Source organism: Lepus europaeus, chromosome 4, assembly GCF_033115175.1.
Source record: "Lepus europaeus isolate LE1 chromosome 4, mLepTim1.pri, whole genome shotgun sequence".
In the NCBI taxonomy this organism is placed as follows: Eukaryota; Metazoa; Chordata; class Mammalia; order Lagomorpha; family Leporidae; genus Lepus; species Lepus europaeus.
Genome location: NC_084830.1, coordinates 46,191,937 through 46,212,973, shown reverse-complemented (window position 1 = coordinate 46,212,973; position 21,037 = coordinate 46,191,937). Strand labels below are relative to the sequence as shown.

Sequence of the window (21,037 nt, the reverse complement as noted above, 5' to 3'; positions counted from 1 at the left end):
AAAAAAAAAATCCCTGAGTGAGGCTGGATAGGGCTTCCTGGAGAGGAGCCTGGAAAGGTAGGCCGGGGCCATGGTGGGGACCCTTGAATGCTTTATGGAATGGACAGTATTCGGTAGGCAACTAGGCAAGCAAAAGTTTACAGTGGTTGTTACCTGTGTTTGGCAGACATAGGTGAGTGGACTTTGCCTGTTTTCTGTCATTTTTTTTTTCAGTGAGCATGTGATTTTTCTTTTCTTTTCTTTTTTTTTTCTTTTTTAATGAAAAGTGTTCAGTATGTTTGGTTAAGAATTGCCCCATGTTTCACAAACACAACTGCTTACATTTGGTAAGAGCTTTGTTAAACAAAGCCATTAAATGAGGCAAACGTCACACATGGAAAATACGTCAGCACATCCTGCTGACCAGAGAGTGACTGTGAGTTCCTGCCTTCTTGGGCACCCAACCAACTCAGAAAGGAACGCGAAGAAGGTCTCATCTCCTGGTTTGCCTTCCATCAGTACCGTCTCCAGCACTGCCTGCAACGGGCAGGTCAGGATCCTAACGGTTTAGTCGGGGCCTCCTGGTGAGAGGCCAGCCGCAGCTCCCAAGGGTGGAGCAGCCAGATGCAGTTAGCCAGTTTGGAAACAGACCTCTCAAGTTTGCGCCTCAGCCCCGACCTGCGCAGCCACCCTCTGAACCACAGGACCCCTCGGCCGAGTCCTGCGCGGCCCTGAGCCCACAGCTCCAGGACAGCCCTCAGCCCAGGCCCGGACGGCGGCGGCGAGCCTACCCCCGCCGCGGCCCCCAGTGCAGAAGCCCCTAGTGTACCCCTCAATCTCTATCACAACTCAGGGGAGGTGAGGAGCCCATCCGGCCCAATCTGCGGCCTTGAGGCTGCCAGAGTCCAGGCGCGACCCCCGGGGGTCCTGGAGCAGGTGGGGCCCAGGCCTCTGCGCCCGCGTCCCCGGCCGGTCCCGGCCCGCCTCTCGCCGCACAGTGCCGGGGGCAGGGCCGCAGTCACGAGACGGCGCCGAGGGCCTCGCCCCGGGTGTGGTCGCCGCCGGCACTGTAAGGCCGGCCGCGAGCCTGGCCCCGAGCGCCGCCGCCGCCGCCGGAGCCTCCGGACCAGGTGCGTTCGCCGCTCGCCGGGCGGGCCGAGTGCGTTGGGCCGAGGCCGGCGGGGAGGCTGGCGGGCGGAGGCCGGGGCCGCCCCGGGGGAGGGGCGGCTTTCCAGCGGCGCTCATTCGTGCGAGCGGCTGAAGGGCGGGCCTGGGGGGCCCCGGGCCACGGCCCTGCCCCTTCTGCGACACTGAAGGCTCCGGGCCTAGAAATGGGCCCCGGGGCGGGGGTGGTGATGGAGGCGGGGTGGGCAGGGGGCGGCCTACAGCCGTCCTCCCCTCAGCCCCGAGGCCCAGCGCCCAGTCCCAGCGAGCTCCTCTGCCCCGCCGTGGCCCGCCCGAGCGTCTAGGGTGTTTTATGGGGGCATTTCTTGGAGGCCTCTTTCTCATTTTGCCTGGTACTTCCTCTTTGGTGTGCGGCGAGGCCCCACTACTAGACTTTAAAGTCGCATTGGAGCCCAGCCGGGTCAGACTTGTGTATTCAATAAGCAATTGAATGAATGAGTGAGAACCTGTGGAATAAAACGGAATACATTAACCAGTGAGTAAAGCATTGAATATATAAGAAATACGAAGAGCTGAATGAACCCATCTGTGAATGGGTAGCAATACCCCTGCGGTGGAGGCGGCGGACACACAGGCTTTCAACTCTTGCTTTCTGATAATTTACCAAAAAGTTGCATTATCAAAAAAATCTCACCTTTTAAGAGTTATCCTGACTATGATTTCTTAAAAGGAATTGTTAAAATCAATTACCAGAAACAACCCTTGGTATTCCCACTTTAAGTGGATTTTGATACCTGTGTTTGCTTAAAATGTGCGTAGGTTTTTTCTTGCTTGTGTTTTTTGCTTTTCTACTTTGCCGCCGTAATATTAGGTATGACTGTGACTTGTTTGTAGAATCAGGCATTTCTCTTGAATTACAGATCGTGAAAAATCTTGTTTTCCTGAGATGGTGCTGGCTGATTTTGGGGTAGAAGAAGCCAGAATGTGGCCCAGAGAGGAAAAGAGACATTTATCTGTGTGTGGGCATATAGATTAAGACTGATGTAACGTACTTGGTCACTGCAGAAGCTTTAGGCTTTTTGGACCCAGATTCCAGAAAAGCTGGATGACCTTGGACTTGTCACTTGCTATTTTTAGGTTTTAATTTGAGCTTCATGAGTTAAACTTCTGGGATTCTTTCTTATCAGAGTTAAAGGAGGGGAAACAGCAGATGATTTCATAGTTCTGCTTACTTCACTGCTCAGCTTGGGACTGTGTAGAGTTTAGTCTCTTCCTTGTTCTCTGCAAATTCTAGCTCTTTTCCCTTCCTGTTCACTTCTGCAGCAAGGGGACCTGGGAGCTCAAGATAAGAAGAGAAGACTTTGAGCTGGTGGGGAGAAGAAGGGGCGAGAGTTTCTTCTACCTTGTCATAGGCTTCCAGTTCTGGGTCTAACTTGTTAACAGTGCAACTCAGACAATGCCATGTATTTTCAGTACATCCAGGGAAGTGAGCCACTGGTGATTGACAGGCCTCTTTAATTAGTTACCATAGATCATGATATGGAACTGGGAGTACCTTGGAGATTTTTTAATAGTACTTAAAAAGTCATTTACATATGTATTGAAAATATTCCTTGCATGCTAATGTTCTTAGAAAAAAATATTTAACAAACACAAAGCCCCAAATGTGTTGAATAAAACAGAATGAACATTACCAACTTCAGTTATTTCAGGTCTGTTGGGAAGTGTGGATCAAATGCATTACTTGGGGAAACAGGCTGACTTTCTTAGACTCTTTTCATGAGGAGCTGGTTATGGTGCCATTTGTCATAAAGGCATGGGATGTAATAGAGTAGATATTTGTAGGGCACTGACCATCACCATGCAGTATTATATTTAATCTTTTTTAACTTATATTGCTCTCATTTAATTATCACTAAAAACGTAAGGGATAGATACAATTGGAATTCCTATTTGGCCTTCCTAAATAGAAACAGTGCTTGGGAAATGGGAAAATAAGGATTCAAAACACAAGCAGAGAGAGGCAGAGTTTCTCCTAGAGACACAGAAGATCCTTGCTAGGAGTCTGTGTGACGTTAAAGGCTGTGGCCCATGTGTATGTTCCAGGATATATATATATATATATATATATATATATATATATATATAAATTCTAGGGCACTGTGGGTGAGTTTAGAAGAGGAGTTGGAATTCTAGTAGGTGCTGATATTTTGACCTAGATGCTCTTGCTTCCTAATTTTAAAATATTAAGATTTAACAATTTAGGGAGTACAAAATGGGTGGCAATGAGAGCTGTCGTCACTGAGTGTTACTTAAGGATTCTGAACCACAAGTACTAAGAAATGCAGTTTCTTGAACTGGCTTTGTGTCCTTGGTAAGGCACTGTCGTCCAGCCTCCTTCTTTATAAGGAGGGCGGCTCCTTGTGCAAAGTACAATGCCTGCATCTCTGTAATCCAGGGGCAAGAATGCAAGATGGGTTTGAGGACTCTTGCAGTTAATTGACAGGAGCAAAAGAGGAAAAGAGGGGCCCAAAAAATAATTGTCAGGCAGGTTTAGCCTCACAGAATGCAGAGACCAATTGTGGTTGCCTGAAAAACTGAGAGCTGATGCCAGTTTGATTTAGCTCAAGAGGCTGAAACTTTCTGCCCTGAAGGCTGGTTTGATGGAATAGACCTTCCCATTGCCGAAAAATTATGAAAAAAACATTAAAGCAACAATTTTTATTACTTGCCCTGGAGCTAGAGTTTTAAAATGTACTTTTTTCTCCCCTCTACCCTCCCTAAACCACTTAGCTTTTAAAAACAAACCACCCATTCATTGGTTTGCTGCAGTTAGATTATTAGTCCTTTCTGTGTTCCTGGGCCCATGTCTTTAATGCACTGAAATAGGAGGACTTCTAGGTCTCTGGAATTTTTTTAAAATTATTGTTTTATTCAGAAAACATTAATTTCAATGACCACTTATTGAGTGGCGTGTACCATGTGCCAGATAAAGACGAATGAGATACAGCGGTTAAGTAGGAGAGTGCCCCACCACAAAGAACTGTGCCGCAGGCAATATAGAAGTAGTGGCCTCTTACTCTCCCAGTGAGAGTTTAGGAAGAACAGGTGAATTCTGAGTTGTGTTTTGATACCTAAAGGCTAAGAGGAAAGAGAAGAAAATTCCAAACAGAGATAACTACAAGGGCGAGGGAAAGCAGGTGAGTATGACTCTGGCATTCCCAGGGAGGAGGAACAGGTTCACAGAGGCCATGGTGAGATGTCTGGTGAGGCAGGAGCCAGACGGTGAAGGTCCTTGAGTGCCATGTTATTTCAGCTTTATCACAGCAGAGAGGATCATATTTAGTGTTTTGAAGCTGAATTTTAAGCAGAGCATCTGTATGATTGGATTTCCTTTAGAAAATAGCTCAAGCAATAATGTTTTGGAGGAACCGGAGAGGGAAGAGCCAGAAGGGCAGCAGAAAATGAGGATGCTATTGCTATAGTCCCAGTGAGATAGGACAGGGCTCTCAACCAGGATGGGTTTGAGAGGTTTTAGAAAATAAGGCAGGATTTAATGACTAGTTGGTTATGAGAAATAGGATGAAAATACTTTTGAGGTTCTGGAATTACTTAACTGGCCGAACGAAGATGCCACTAATGAGGATGATGAGAATACGATGTGGAAGAGGTTTGGGGAGAAGATAGTAAGTAGATGTAGCTGAAACAGCAGCTGGGGATCCCCGGGATCTTGCCTTGATGTTAGCTGTGCTGAGATGTCTCATTGTTGAGACTCTGCCAAACATTACGACAGGTCCTCAGTCTAAAAAGACACATCAATTTAGTAAGTCAATTAGAATTGAAAACCCTCACTTAACTTAGATAATGACTGATACATCAGTTTTTCAGGTGAGTTCTTAGAACTCTGATCCTTATGTAAGTTTCAGTTCATATAAAAAGGTTGGAGGCTCAAACAGTGAGGGGTTATTATATGGCACCAAGAGAAACTGAAGTTGAGAAACAGACAGGAGTAGTTCAAAGACACAATGATAGGGAAATGATAGGAGTGCAACACAAAGGATTGCTAAGGACACAGGTATAGGCTGATTTGGAATACAAAGAAGAAATTTGAGCTGACTTCCAAATAACTAGTTCTTTAATGGTAAGGATATCACAAGCTTTGAATGTTCATCATACTCATTTTGTCAGGAAAAAACAAACAGAAGATTGTTTAGAGGTATGGGTGCTAGGCAGAGGGCTTTATTTTGTTTTGCAAAGTGTTGGGAAACTTTGGGATAAATGAAAAATAACAGAGGGAGAGTAAGATAAACATGAAAAGGGTAATGATTAGGAGAAACTTTTTTTTGCAAAATATTTAACAAATTCTAAGACAAATAGTTGATAAACAGAGAAAACGTGGATTGATGCAGTGTTGCCTTGGTATGGAGATATTAGCATAGAACTTGAAGTCTTAAAAACCATCTTATAATTGATTATTACAAGAACCCTCAGAGGTGCAGTCTGGCACTATTACCTTTCTTTTATCAACTAAAAGTCTGATAGTAAGGTAGCTATAGTTTGCGTCACATCCCAGGCTGGCAAGAACTTCTAGCCTTCTGACTTTTAGTCTTCTACTCTGTCCATTGTATCAGAGCTTTGCTTTGCCTTGCGTCCTTGGCCCTTTGTAGTGTCTCCTCCACTCCCACCATATCATGCCACATGACAGGAAAAGTAAAAGTAAGGCAGATGATATTTGAAGGCCAACAGAGCCCAGGTCTCTGAGGAGAGAAGCAGAGATAGGAAGGATTCTTAGCAAGAGCTCTGCTACATGCAGTAGGAATCTTCATGAAAGGTTGTATTTAGAGAGTATCTGTGGAAATTAAATGATAAGTTCAGTGAAACTAGAGTTTGCAATCTAAACAATCTTATGAATAAATCTGTGAGGTAAATAACTCCTTTTTAAAGTGAACAGTCACTTGATGTATTTCCTCAGTAAATCTAGAAGTTCAAATATGAGGTTTTCCTAAAATTAGACACATCCATACATAGTAAGCTATATATATATATATATTTTTATTTTATGTGATTTTTTTTCTAACATTGGTATTGAATATTAAGAGGGGGATCTGAAGCTGGACCCCAGAATTGTGTTCCACATAAGGATTGACATGAAACCAAGTAGATTTCAAATCAGAAGTCATTATACTAGATCCAAGATTATTTTGTGTTGATGAAATATAAAATCTATATGGAAGAAGTGTTAGCTGTGACTTTTTGTGGGTCAAACTTTAAAAATGCCTGTTTTCAAAATATATAAGTGAATGATTAGAAATATGAGAATATAAGCAAATCAATTTGTAGGAGAACTTATATCTATTTATAGCACAGATCAAGTAGATAAAGCCATATGGTCATATGAAAGATTAGAGTAATATATCTAATGAGGTTGAAGAATATAATGTATAAGAGTGAATAGGAATATGAAACATTTCAGTGGTATACTATTTTAACATTAATACAAAATGCTATTCTATACATTATATATGAATGTATATTGTGTGATATATCTGAGGTGTCTTCAAAAAGTTTGTGGAAATGCATATTATGACAAAAAGCTTCATGGATCAAAATCTTTTTGCACCAAAATAAACTTATCCTAACTTGCTGTAACTTGCCTGAACAGGAACTAGTTTGAGGCAATAAGAAACATAAGACATCAAAGAGCCCCTGTCAGAGCAATATGAGTACTGCTAAAATTAAAGCAAGTATAAACATCAAATTTATGGTGAAGGTCGGGTGGAAGAATGGTGAAATCATTGATACTTTATGAAATTTCTGGAGAGAATTTTCCAAAGAAATCATTAGTTTATGAATGGATAGCTTGTTTAAAGGGAAGACATGGTGTTCAAGATAAAGGCCATAACAGCAGATCATCCATATCAATTTGAGTGGAAAGAATTAATTAATCAATGTGTTTGTACTATAATTGAGAAAGACCGATGATTAGCAGCAGAAACAATAGGCAGCACCATAGACATCTAAATCAGTGTATTTTACATAATTCTAACTGAAAAAGTGGAGCAAAGTTTCTGATTAATGAGTGTCAAAACTATTGCATCCAGATCAGCTGCAGACAATATCCGTGCTTTCAATGGGAATTTTAAACAAGTAGGTTAAAGATCTTGAAGCATTTTTTTGAAGAATTGTAACAGAAGATGAAACATGGCTTTACCGATACATCCTGGAATACAAAGCACAATTAAAGCAGTGACTATCAAGAGGTAGAAGAAGGCAAAAGTGGACTGGTCAAGAGCAAAGGTTATGGCCAACATTTTTTGGGATGCTCAAGGCAGTTTGCTTGTTGACTTTCTGGAGGACCAAAGAATAATAACATCTGCTTGTTATGAGAGAATTGTGACAAAATTCATTAAAGCTTTAGCAGTAAAACCCGTAGGGAAGCTTCAGCACACAGTTTTTTTCTACCATGACAATGTTCTTGTTCATTCCTCATCAATAAGGGCAATTTTGGCCGTTTCGAAGAGAAATCACTAAAGCTTCCACTTTATGGTCCTGATTTGGGTGCTGCTGACTTCTTTTTGTTTCCTATTCTTAAAGAGTCTTTAAAGGCACCCATTTTCATTCAGTTAATAGTATAAGAACATTGCATTGACTAGTTAAAATTCCAGAACACTCCATTTTTAAGAGGAGGACTAAATTGCTGGTGCCATCATGTACAAAAATAGTCCTGAGCTTGTTGGAGCTTATGTTGAGAAATAAAGTTTATATTTTTATGTTTATCTTTGAATTACATTTCCACAAAATTTTAATCTCCTTATATATGATTTGTTTTCTTTTTACTGTAAATTAACAAATTATAATTATATTCATGATGTACACAGTGATATTATGTGTGTAAACTGTGGAATTATTAAGCTAGGGAATATCCAGTATCTAAATTACTTATTTTTGTGGTGAGAATATTTGCAATTTATTTTCTCTTTGAAATGTAAAAGCATTAGTAAATACAGTCACCATGTTGTATAAGACATGTCAAAAAATTTATTCTTCCTGTATAGCTGAAACTTTATGCTCTTTGACCTTCACCATTGCCCCTGCTCACCTGCCTCTAATAACCACCGCCCTGCTCTTTGCTTCTGAGTTCTACTATTTTAGAGTTCAATGATCATGTCATTGTTAGCTTTTCTGTGCCTGTGCCTGGCTTATTTCACTTAACATAATATTCTTTAGGTTCACCCATGTTGTTACAAATGACAGAATTTCCTTCTCTTTAAAGGTTGAATATTATTCCTTTGTGTATATATAGCACATTCTCTTTAGTCATCTGTTTGTGGGTACTTAGGTTGTTTCTACCACTTGGCTATTGTGAATAAATCTGCAACTGGTATCTCTTTGACATGCTGATTTAAAATCATTTGGATATCTATCTGGAAGTGGGATTTGTGGATATATGGCAATTTTATTTTTAGTTTTCTTAGGAACCTCCATACAGTTTTCCATAATGGCTATACTAATTTACATCCCTACCAGTAGTATACAAGGATATCCTTTTCTTCACATTCTCACCAACACTTATTTTTCATCTTTTTTTTTTTAAGATTTATTTATTTTACTTGAAAGCCACAGTTACATAGAGAGGGAAGGGGAGGCAGAGAGAGAGAGAGAGAGAGAGAAAGAGAGAGGTCTTCCATCTGCTGGTTCACTCCCCAAATGGCTGCAACGGCCAGAGCTGTGCCGATGTGAATCCAGGAGCCAGGAGCTTCTTCTGGGTCTCATGCGCGGGTGCAGGGGCCCAAGGACTTGGGCCATTTTCTACTGCTTTCCTAGGCCATAGTAGGGAGCTGGATTGGAAGTGGAGCAGTCAGGTCTTGAACCGGTGCCCACATGGGATGCCAGCACCACAGGTGATGGCTCTACCTGCTACGCCACAGCACCGGCCCCCATCTTTTTTTTTTTTTTTTAATTATTTATTTGAGAGGCAGAAAGGGGAAAAGATGGGATGGGATAGAAAGAGATGGCTGGGGCTCGGCCAATCTAAAACTGGGAGCTGTGAACTCAACCCAGGTCTCCCACACGGGTTGCAAGTACCCAACTACCTGAGCTGTTACTTGCTGCTTCCCAGGTTGCACGTTACCAGGAATATGGGATGGAACTTGGAAGCAGAGTTGGGACTTGAACCCAGACACTCTGAAATAGGATGTGGGCATCTCAAGTGGCAGCTTAACCAGTAGGCCAATTGCCCACCCCTTTTTCTTCTTTTTTGATAATATTTCTCTGGTAAATGTGAAGTTATAAATCATTGTAGCTTTAATTTATATTTCCTTAGTGATTAGAGATATTGATTTTTTATTTAGGTATCTGTGGTCCATTTGTACATCTTCTTTTGAGAAATGTTTATTCAGGTTCTTTGTCTATTTTTAAATTGAGTTATCATCTTGCTGTTGAGTTGTTTGTATTCCTTATGTATTTTGGATATTAACTCCTTTTCAGATGTATGGCTTGCAGATATTTTCTCCCAACCTATAGATCATCTCTTCATTCTCTTGTTTCTTTTGTTGTATAGAAGCTTTTTAGTTTGGTATAATCCCACTTGTCTATTTCTGTTTTGTTTTTGTTTTTATTTTGCCTGTGCTTTTTGGGTTAAATCCAAAAATTCTTTGCTCAGACTTATCTCATTTGGCTTTCCCTCTGTGTTTCCTTCAAGTATCTTATGTTTAAGACTGTAATGCATTTTGAGTTGATTTTAATACATGGCATGAAAGAAGGGTCCAGTTTCATTCTTCTGCATGTGGATATCCAGTTTCCCCAACTTCTTTCTGGAAGAGACTCTATTGAGTGTTGTTATGCCTTTTTAAAAATCAGTTGACCTAGGGCTGATGGTGTAGCACAGCAGGTTAATTCACCACTTGCAATTCTGTCATCCCATATCAGAGTACCACTTGGAGTCCTGGCTGCTCTGCTTCCTATTCAGCATCCTGCTAATGTACATTGGAAGCAGTGGAAGATGACCCAAGTAATTGGTACCCTGCCGACCAAGAGGGAGACCAGGATCAAATTCCTGGCTTCTGACTTCAGCCTGGCCCAGACCTGGGTGTTGTGGCCATCTAGGGAGTAAATCAGAAAATGGAAGATCTCTCTCTCTCTTGCCCTTTCTATCACTCTGCTTTACAAATGCATACATACATACAGAATTCCTAAACACATAAATAAGGCTTGTTTAAAAAGATCAACTGACCTAAAATGCAGACATTCATTTCTAGACTCTCCATTTTGTACCATTGGTTGATGCGATTATTTTAATGCCAGTTCTATGCTGTTTTAATTACTGTCCTTAGTAACTAAATTCAATAGTTAGCAATTAAAATTAGCAATTTAAATTAGAGTTTGAAAATAGGTAGTATTTTGCCTCCAGCTTTGTTTTTGTTGTTGTTGTTCAAGATTGTCTTGTGTATTTGAGTTTTTTGTTCCACATGATTTTTGTTTTTTCTACTTCTATAAAAATTGTAATTAAAAATTATTTATTTCCATTTTTTTTTTGTTTGAGAGAGAGAGGGAGAAAGAGAGAGGGGGAGAGAGAGAGAGAGAGAGAGAGATCAATCTTCTGTCTGCTGGTTCACTCCCCAAATACCTACAAAAAGCCTGAGTTAAACTACACAGAAGCCAGGAGCCAGGAACTCAATATGAGTCTCTAACATGGGTGGCACTGCCACTATCTGCTACCTTCCCAGGGTATACATTGGCAAGAAGTTATATTAGAAGCAGAACTGGTACTTGAACCAAGAACTCCAATATGTGATACAAGTATCCCAAGTGGCGTCTTAACCACTGTGCCCAAAACTTTACCCCCTACATTATAATTTCGGTAGGAATTGCATTGATTATGTGATTGCTATGGGTAGTATAAACATTTTAACAATATTATTAATTCTTTCAACTCATGAATGCAACATGTCTTTCCACTTATTTGTGTATTCAGTTTCTTTGGTGTAAAGTTTGTACTTTTCACTATATAGATATTTTACCTCTTTGGATTAGTTTTTGGCTATTGAAAATGGGATTTTTTCTTGATTTTTTTCTTTCAGATAGCTTGTTTTAAATATATAGAAAAGCTATTATTTTTGTGTGTTGGTTTTGTGTCCTACACTTTACTGTATTAATTTATTAGTTTAGTAGGTTTTTTTTGGTAGGATTTTTAGTGGTCATATATATTTATATGTGAGATTTAAAAAAAAAATCATGGACAATATGTATTATGAAAAAACAGTACATGGATTTAAATTTTTTGTGCCAAAATAAACTTACCTTTTAATTATATTTTTCTACATACTTTTTGAAATACCCCCATATAATATCATGTCATTATAAATAAAGACAGTTGTTCTTTCTTTCCTATTTGGATGCCTTTTTTTCTCCTTTCTCTTGTCAAATTGTTCTGTCAAGGACTTCCACTGCTGTGTGATTATAAGTGACAAGAGAGAGTATCCTTGTTTCATTCTGATGTAGAAGAAAAGTTTTTTAACTTTTCTCTGTTTAGTAAAATGTTAGTTGTGGGCTTACTACCTATGGCCTTTATTGTGTTGAGGTACATTCTTTTGTACTTAATCTGTTGAGAATTTCAATCACAAAAGAATATTGAGTTTTGTCAAATGCTTTTTCAACATTTAATAGGATAACTACATGGATTTTTAAAAATTATTTATTGGAGACAGAAAAGAAAAGGTAGAAGAGGAGAGAGATGGGGACAGGGAGAGGCACTTCTATCCACTGGTTCACTCCCCAAATGCCTGCCATGGCTGGGGCTGGGAATGGGCCAGGGTAGAAATCAGGATCTGGAAATGTAATCCAGGTCTCCTCTGTGAGTGGGAGGAACTCAATTATTTGAACCATCACTGCTGCCTCTCATGTTTTGCATTGGCAAGAAACTAGAGTCAAGAGCCAGAATCAAGAATTGAACCAGGTACTCCTTCTGTGGTTTTTAATTGCTAGACTACATGCCTGTTATGATCATGTTTTTTGTCCTTTCTGTGATGCATCAGATTTATTGGTTGTACATGTTGAACAATCCTTGCATTCCGGAAGGAAATCACACTGGATCATATTGAATGATCCCTTTTATGTGCTGGTGAGTTCAGGTTGGTAGTGCTTTGTTGCTATTTTCGTTTCTGTGTACATCAGGAATGTTGGCCTGAATTTACTTTTCTTGTAATGCCTATGTCTAGCTTTGCTTTCAGTGTAATTCTGGTCTTGTAAAATTATTTTGGATACTATTCTGGTTTCTGGATGAATTTGAGAAGGAATAGTATTAATTTTTCTTTAAATGTTTGATAAAATTTACGCACAAAGCCATCTTGTCCTGGACTTTTCTTTGTTGGGATACTTTTTATTTCGAATAAATCTCCTTGCTTGTTGTTGTACTGCTCAAATCTTTTATTTCATGATTTAGTCTTGGTAATCATGTGTTTCTAGAAATTTAAACATTTTTTTCTGGGTTATCCAATTTGTTGATGTATAATCTAACATAGTTATCTCCTATCCTTTACATATCTATGGTAACAATTGTTATGTCTCCTCCTTCAAACTCTTTTCCCCTTTTGTTCCCTTAATCTAACTAGGAACTTGTCTGTTTTGTTTATCCTTTCAAAAAAAATAACTTTTATCTCTGTTGATTTTTTTCTATTCATTTTCTGGTCTCTATCATTTTCTTTCTTTTTTTTTTTTTTAAAGATTTCTTTTATTTATTTGAAAGACAGAGTTACAGAGAGAGGTAGAGACAGAAAGAAGTCTTCCATCAGCTGCGTCACTCCCCAGATGGTCGCAAAGGCAGTAGCTGCACCAATCCGAAGCCAGGAGCCAGGAGCCTCTTCCAGGTCTCCTAAGCAGGTGCAAGGGCCCAAGGACTTGGGCCGTCCTCAACTGCTATCCTAGGCCATAGCAGAGAGCTAGATTGGAAGAGGAGCAGCCAGGAATAGAACTGGTGCCCATATGAGATGCCTGTGCTTCAGGCCAGGACTTTAACCAGCTGTGCCACAGCGCCGGCCCCTATTTTATTTATTTCTGCTTATTGTTTCCTTCCTTCCAGTAACTTAGGGCCATATATATATATATATATATATATATATATATATATATAATATAAAATTTTTTTTCTGGTTCCTTGAGGGGTAACTTTAGGTTGTTTATTTGAGATATTTTGTACTACTTAGTTTTGCCTTGATTTCTGGTCAGGCTGACTGATAACAGTCCAGGCAGGCAGGACTTGCTATTGGGTTCTCTATTTGGCTGAGCAGGCCACTCTGTAGGCTCCTCTGCCAGGCGAATCTCCTGGCTTGGTTCTGAAATCTGATCTTTTGTTTGTGCACTGAGATAAACTCTGATTAGGCAGGGCTTCAGGGTATATTCCCTGGCTGGTTGGTACAATTGTTTGGATTCTGCATTTGGTGGTGGGGAAGGGGAGACCACAAGATGGGGTCAGGTTAAGTGGACTCACTGCTTTGGAAATGTGTGTCCAGAAGCTATGCCACATAGAATTACACAATGGAGGTTTGCAGTTCTTCCTGGGCTAGGCCTTGGAGTAGACTTTGCCTCTGGGTTGTGCTATTGTTTGGACTCCTGGGTTGGGCATTTCCAATCCCTGTGCTTCATGGAAATGCTCTGATTCCTGGGTGGGATGTTGGAGTATGCACTAAGCCAGAGCTGGACCACTATTTAGATTCCTAGGTCAGGCACGTTTAGTCCATACATGCTACTGAGATGGAGGTCTCCCAGATTAGGAAGGGAATTGGGGTGACCACAGAAGCTGATCATGGAAGATCTCAAGGGACTCAAGCCAGACTGATTAACCACTGTTGACTTCTGGGAGTGACCAGCTTTGTGGGTGAGCTATATCATTGGTTGGTACATCTGATTAGATGCTGCCCTTGACAGAAAAAGTTACTGCCAAGATTTGTACATTGGTTTCTGCCAGCTTTCTTTTCATTCTTTGTTGCTACTTGAAACAAGAGATCTAGCCTCACTGTTACCACTAATGTAACCTATGAAACAAAACAGGAGCGAACTTACTGGGGAAGTGTCTTGGAATATTCTAGAAGTTGAACATCCACCTCTGATTATCTTATCTCACTGTAGAAACTATGGACTTAGGGAAATCCTCTATGGTTTTACTGTGCTGATCTGAGGTGGGGCGTTATAGTCAAAATGATGTCCTCTTAACTTTTCTAATGCATTTTTTATTCAGTCTGTGGTCCTTGAAGAGTGTCTTGGCCTCATTCCCAAATTGAGGGGTTTTCACAAAGGTATTCTAGTCTGAGGGTAGTTGCTAGTTGGACTTCATGTGGTGGGGAGTGAAGCCTGGGATCTCCTCCTGTTCGGCCATCTTGCTGTTTTCACTTCTGTATATTAGTAGAAAATTTATTCTCATTGTGAAATTTATGAGACTGTAAAAAAAAAGTTAAATGAAGACTTCTGAGAATTGCAGTTTTTTGCTGCTGTTCTTACTGGCCCTGTGCCTTAGTTCTCTTTTTTAGCCCATGTTTTGTAATAGGCTGGATGGAACATAAAGCAATCATATCTCCTTATTTCATGATGCTCTCAAGCTGCTTGTATTATTAATCTTCCATGTGCATATACATATAAATGTGTCCCTTTTGTGCCCAGAGGATCATTTTGAGATTATTTTTTCGTTATCAAAATATATTGGATCTGTGTTTTCCACAGCTAATCTGAAGCTGTATTTACTATATTTCTTTGAGTGTTTTAAATCATTAATGCTATGTGTTGTATTACAAAATTTACTATGTAAAACATCTGGCTGCTTTTTCACAGGATTTTTCTTTTCATTTGCTTTCCTGAGCTAAAGCTTGAAGAACACTAGGGGACCATAGGAAGGCTAGAAATGGAATGGAGGCAGTTAAGTTCTTTGAGAAGCAGATTCAGCACTATCCATACTCCATTTTACTGCCTACTCAGTCCCAATTTTAGAGTTTATTGCTTAAACTAATCACCCACTAGCAGACCATGTTTCCTCTAGGATAGTAGTTAAGAGCATGAACTTGAGAGCCAGCGTTCTGTGTTCAAATCTGAGTTCTGCCACCACCACCTGTGTGACTTTGGGCAATTCCATATCATCTCTATGCCTCAGTTCCTTCATCTATGAAGTTTGGATAATAATTATAACTGTGATAGGCAGAGTAATACCTGTTCTCCAACCCCAGTGGTGCCCATGGCTTAATTCCTGGAAACTGTTAGGTTATCTGGCAAAGTGAAATTAAGTTTGAAGACGGAGTTAACATTGTTTTCCTCTGACTTTAAAATAGGGAGGATATGCTAGATTGTCTTGATGGGCTCAGAACAAAGATTCTTAAAAAGCTGGAGATGTAGAAGGGGAGGAAAAGCAGGGAAATGTGACTATGGAAGAATAGTCACAGAGGTGCTGGTGTTGAAGGTGGAGGAAGTGGGCCATGAACCAAGGAATGTTGGTGCCACTAGACACTGGGAAAGGCAAGGAAACAGATCTTCTCCCATAGTCTTGAGGAAGGGATGTAGCTCTGCTGAACCTTGCTTTGACCTGGATCCAATGTCGAACTTCTGACCTATGGAATTGTAAGATAATAAACTGGTATTGTTTAAGACACAGAGTTTGTGGTAATTTCTTACAGTTGCAATAGAAAACAAATATACTGCCTTATAGTTTTGTTGTAAAGAGTAAACATGTAAAGATTTAGGACAAGTCTGCCATATGGTGAGTGCTGGGTCAATATTAATCAAAATTATTATTCATTAATACTTTAGTTTCTCTTTGTACTTGCCCCTCTTTTTGTAGTTGTCTTGTAAGTACCCAAAATTATAAAAACAGGCCCAACTGAAACTGTGGTTCCAGGAATTTCTCACTCTTACGGTAGTTTATACTCAGTCTCCATTGTTTTGTCAAAGTTGCCATTGTCCCTGCTGTTCTCGATGAGCAGCTGTGCTGTGACTCTGGATTTGCCTCTCTCCGGATTTTAGGGTAGTGGTTTGCCTTGTGACCTCAGTTCTTTGATGAGTCAAAGGGAAGTTTTTGATTTTCGGTTTGTTCCATTTTACTTGTTGTGAGGGTAGGAGTGATGACTTGCAAGCTCTTTGTATGTTGGGACTGGCATTGGAAGTGCAGGCAATGCTGTCTTTTCTCCATAGCTTTCAGTATATGATCTGTACTTGTAAGATATTCAGTCTACATTTCATTTCCTTATGATTTCTGTTCTCTAGTTTTCACTCTACTAGTTTCATTCCCAAATACTTCTGTGTGTTCTGTTTTGGCTAATGACATCTCAGTCTATGAGATAGTAGGTAATGTGATGTGTTGCAAATGTGGGGTTACAGAACTGGCTCCGACTCTGGGATATTATCCTTAACTCTCTACTGTTCCTTATCCTCTACAATTGATCCCACCACATTCTCTTTGTTGTATCTGCCTGTTATTTTCCCTCCTTCCTTTCTGTCATTGCCCTAGACCTACGTCTTGTTTTCATTTGCTGTAGTCAGGCAGAATCTCTTAAACCACTTCATCTTCCACACTGACTCAAGAGTTGGATCATGTTAAGCTGAGCTATGTTACTTATCTTTTCAAAAGACCTAAATTTTAAGAATTATCTGTGGAAAATAGTCTAAACTCCTAATATGAAAGGTTCTGAGAGAGCTGATGTTATAATGTATTTCTAGGGGCAGTCTTGCTGTATGTATTTGCTACATTAGTTGGCTAGCTACCATAACAAAATACAATAGAATGGGATAAACAACAGAAATTTATCTCCTCAATTCTGGAGGTTAGAAATACAAGGTGTCAGCAGGTTTGGTTTCTCCTGAGGCCTGTCTCTTTGGTCTGCAGTTTATCAACTTCTTGGTGTGACCTTGTACTGTTGTATTTTCTCTGTACACATTCATTCCTGGTCTCTCTTTGTGTGTCTAAATTTCCTTTTCCTATGTTGACATCTGTCAGATTATATCATGGCTCATTCTAATGGCCTTATTTTTCCCTTATTAGCTCTTTAAAATCCCTGTTTCAAAAGTCACATCCTAAGGTATTTGGGGATAGGGCCTCAATATATGAATTTTGGGGAACACAATTCATCCCCTGACACCTACTGTATCAATCCATGTACTCTAAACTCATGAATGCATAACAGATCACATAGGAAGATTTATACAGTACTGATTCCTAGGTCCTGCCCAGCTCCCTATAGGGTCTGAATCAGTAGGTCTGAAATGGGTCTGGGTATACGTATGTGTGTGTGTGTATGTGTGTGTGTGTTTGTGTGTGTCTCCAGTCTTTTATAATATACCAGTCCTAGACTCCTTACTATTTCTGAGATGCATGTCCTAGATGTTCATACCTTTATTCATGATTGTCCTGTTGCAAGGTGTCCGGCGTGTAACAAATCTTCCCAGGCAGACGAATCAATTAATTCACAGGCTTTTATTGGGGTTCCGCTCCCGGGCGAGGTTCCCTGGTCCCAACAGAGCAACAGAGCGGGGGCCGGGGAAGTCTCGTGTCAGAGATTGGGAGAGCTCCTTTTATAGATTCAGGGCATGGGGGTTAAAGGTTGAGGCGGGTCTGATCCTCGTTGGTTGACTTTTAGGCACCCGCAGGGACCTTGACGAGGACTTTCTTCCCCGGAAGTAGGCCTCTCCATTCCCGGAAGTGAAGGCCTTCCCTCCTTGTGGATCCCAAAGCTACCACCTGTAACTGAAAATAGCCCTCCTGCTATATAACTATGAAAATAGATTTATCTTAGAAGCTTCAAAGCCAAAATCTGTCTTAATTGTTCCTTATTCTCTTTAGAGATAAACCTATAGTACTTTATCATAACTTTATTATCAGAACTTAAGAATTAATTTCCTTTTCATTTTTTATTTTTTAACTTTTATTTAATGATTATAAATTTCCAAAGTACAGCTTATGGATTACAATGGCTTCCCCCCCCATAACTTCCCTCCCACCTGCAACCCTCCCCTTTCCCGCTCCCTCCCCCCTTCCATTCGCATCAAGATTCGTTTTCAATTCTCTTTATATACAGAAGATCAGTTTAGTATATATTAAGTAAAGCTTTCAACAGTTTGCCCCCACATAGCAACACAAAGTGAAAAAAAATACTGTTGGAGTACTAGTTATAGCATTAAATAACAGTGTACAGCACATTAAAGACAGAGATCCTACATGATATTTTTTAAAAATTGATTAATTTTCTATGCAATTTCCAATTTAACACCAGGTTTTTTTTTTTTTTCAATTATCTTTATATACAGAAGATTGATTCCGTATATACTAAGTAAAGATTTCATCAGTTTGCACCCACACAGAAACACAAAGTGTAAAAATACTGCTTTAGTACTAGTTATAGCATCACTTCCCATTAGACAACACATAAAGACAGATCCCACATGAAATGTAAGTACACAGTGACTCCTGTTGCTGACTTAACAATTTGACACTCTTGTTTATGGCGTCAGTAATCTCCCTAGGTTCTAGTCATGAGTTGCCAAAGCTATGGAAGCCTTTAGGGTTCGCTGACTTTGCTCTTATTCCGATAGGGTCATAGTCAAAGTGGAAGTTCTCTCCTCCCTTCAGAGAAAGGTACCTCCTTCTTTGATGGCCCCGTTCTTTCCACTGGGATCTCACTAACAGAGATCTTTCATTTAGGTCTTCTTTTTTTTTTTTTTTTTCCCCAGGGTGTCTTGGCTTTCCATGCCTACAGTACTCTCATGGGCTCTTCAGCCAGATCTGAATGCCTTAAGGGCTGATTCTGAGGCCAGAGTGCTGTTTAGGACTTCTGCCTTTCTATGAGTCTGCTGTGTATTCCGCTTCCCATGTTGGATCGTTCTCTCCCTTTTTGATTCTATCAGTTAGTATGATAGTCATTTGTCTTCCTCATTTGCTAGCTTCCTAAGGCCAACTATGACATCTTCTTTATTTCTTTATATCTGAAACCATGGCAGTTACTCTGAACATAATAGGCAGTCAATCAAATGCTTGAAATATGAATAAATGAATGAATGCATTAATAAATGCTGATATTTTTCTTATGATCTTAATACAATGGAGATAGTGGATTAAAAATTAAGATTATTGAATGTAAAACAAGTAGAAGATTTTTTTTTAAAAGACTTTAAGAGCCGTTTTAGGTTTACAGCAAAATTGAGAGGAAGGTACATGATATTTCCTGCAATTTGCTTACAAATCTTTCTCTATATTCATCACCTTCCACCAAGTAGTACATTTCTTGTAGTTGGTGAACCTACACTGACCCATCATAATCACCTGTAGTCCATAGTGTACATTAGATTTCACTTAATATTGTACTTTCTATGTGTTTAGACTCCCTTAAAAATCCTCCATTCACTGCCTTTTCATACCTCCCTGTGAACCTCTTTTTTTTTTTAACTCTTCCCATAATTTTTTCCCTTCCAGAATGTCTTAATACTGGAATCATATATAGTATGTTTGCTTTTTAGATGAACTGCTTTCACTTAGTTATATGCATTTCAGTTTCCTCTATGTCTTTTCTTGGCTTAGTAGCTCATTTCTTTTTAATGCTAGGTAATATTCCATTGTCTGAAAATACCACAATTTACTTATCCATTCACTTTTGAAGATTGTCTTGATTCCTTCCAGATTTTGAAGTTATTCTACTGAGCACCTATGGGCAGATTTTTGTGTGGGCATAAGTTTTCAATTCCTTTGGGAAAATACCAAGGCACCTGGTTGCTGGATTATATGTTAAGAGTATGTTTTTAAAGAACCTGTTACATTGTATTCCGAGTAGGCTGTACCATTTTGCATTCCCCTGAGCTATGAATGAGAGTTTTTGTTGCTCTACATCCTTGCTAGTATTTAATGATAGCAGTGTTCTGGATTTCACTCATCCTAATAGGTATGTAGTGGTATTTCACTGTTGTTTTCTTTTGCATTTCCCTGGTGACATATGATATGGAGCATCTGTCTCACTTGTTATCTATATGTATTCTTTGGTGAGGTATCTGCTGATGTTTGATACATCTTTTTAATAAGGTAAGGCTATTTGTTTCCTTATTGTTGAATTTTAAGAGTTATTTGTATATTATAGCCCAGCCTTGACTGTTGTGGGCATTTGGAGAGTAAAAGAGTAGATGAAAGATTCCTCACTTTCTGCCTTTCAAATAAATAAAAATAAGTAAACATTTTTTAAAAGAAGATATGTGACAATAGGAGGACAGAATAAAAGTATTGTAACAATTTGTGATAATTGCATCTTTTTCTGTGTTGTGTTTTTCAAGACACAGTATTAGTGATCTAATTCTTAAAGATGCATGGGCTCCTCAATGTCCATATGTAGTATATCCTTTTTTATCCTTCTGTTACTGGAGAATGGCAGGATTCTTGTCTTCGCGCAAGAAAGAATTCAGGCGTGAGACAGAGTAGTGGAAAAGTAAAATAGCAAAGTTTATTAGGGAAGGGACATCCGTAAGAACGGATGGGCACCTCTGCAGACAGGACCTGAGAGAGAGTGCCCAGTCACTCGCACTGTGGGGAGGATCGAGGTTACATGGTTGAGTGGAGAGATTACACCTGGGCAGGCAGGCGGGCAGACGGCTCAGCATAGAGGCAGAGGGCTGAGCGCGCAGTCTGGTTGAGGCCGGGGGTTTTTGAGGAGATGGGTCTTTGTCTTCACACATCTCCTCTTGAAACAAAGGATTTTATGGACGTAAATATTAAGAAGCTCCCATCTGAGTTTTCCCCTGAAGGTATCAGACAGGAGGAAGCCTAGCTGGAGCCGTCCTGAGTTTAGAGGAAAGGTGAGCAGGACCCCCTAGAGAATCGGGATCTGGAGCAGGGTGTCTGAGATGCAGATACTAGGCTGCACCTGGGGGATTGTGGAAGATTGTCAGGCAGAAGGAGCGGGGACCCCCACCTGGCAGGTTATTGGGT

General features: G+C 40.0%; 1 protein-coding gene across 3 annotated transcripts in view; it reads left to right on the top strand.

Moving 5' to 3' along the window:
- Positions 1 to 461: 461 nt before the first annotated feature.
- The window catches only part of CPQ (carboxypeptidase Q), a 587,968-nt gene continuing 567,392 nt past the window's right edge, over positions 462 to 21,037 (top strand). The window contains exon 1 of one of the 3 annotated variants that reach the window (XM_062189499.1): positions 462 to 529. The gene's annotated coding sequence lies outside the window, so the exon portion shown is untranslated. Of the gene's footprint in view, positions 530 to 1,032; positions 1,110 to 1,562; positions 1,640 to 21,037 lie in introns of those variants that run through there. The other 2 variants (XM_062189497.1, XM_062189496.1) reach the window with 2 other exon arrangements.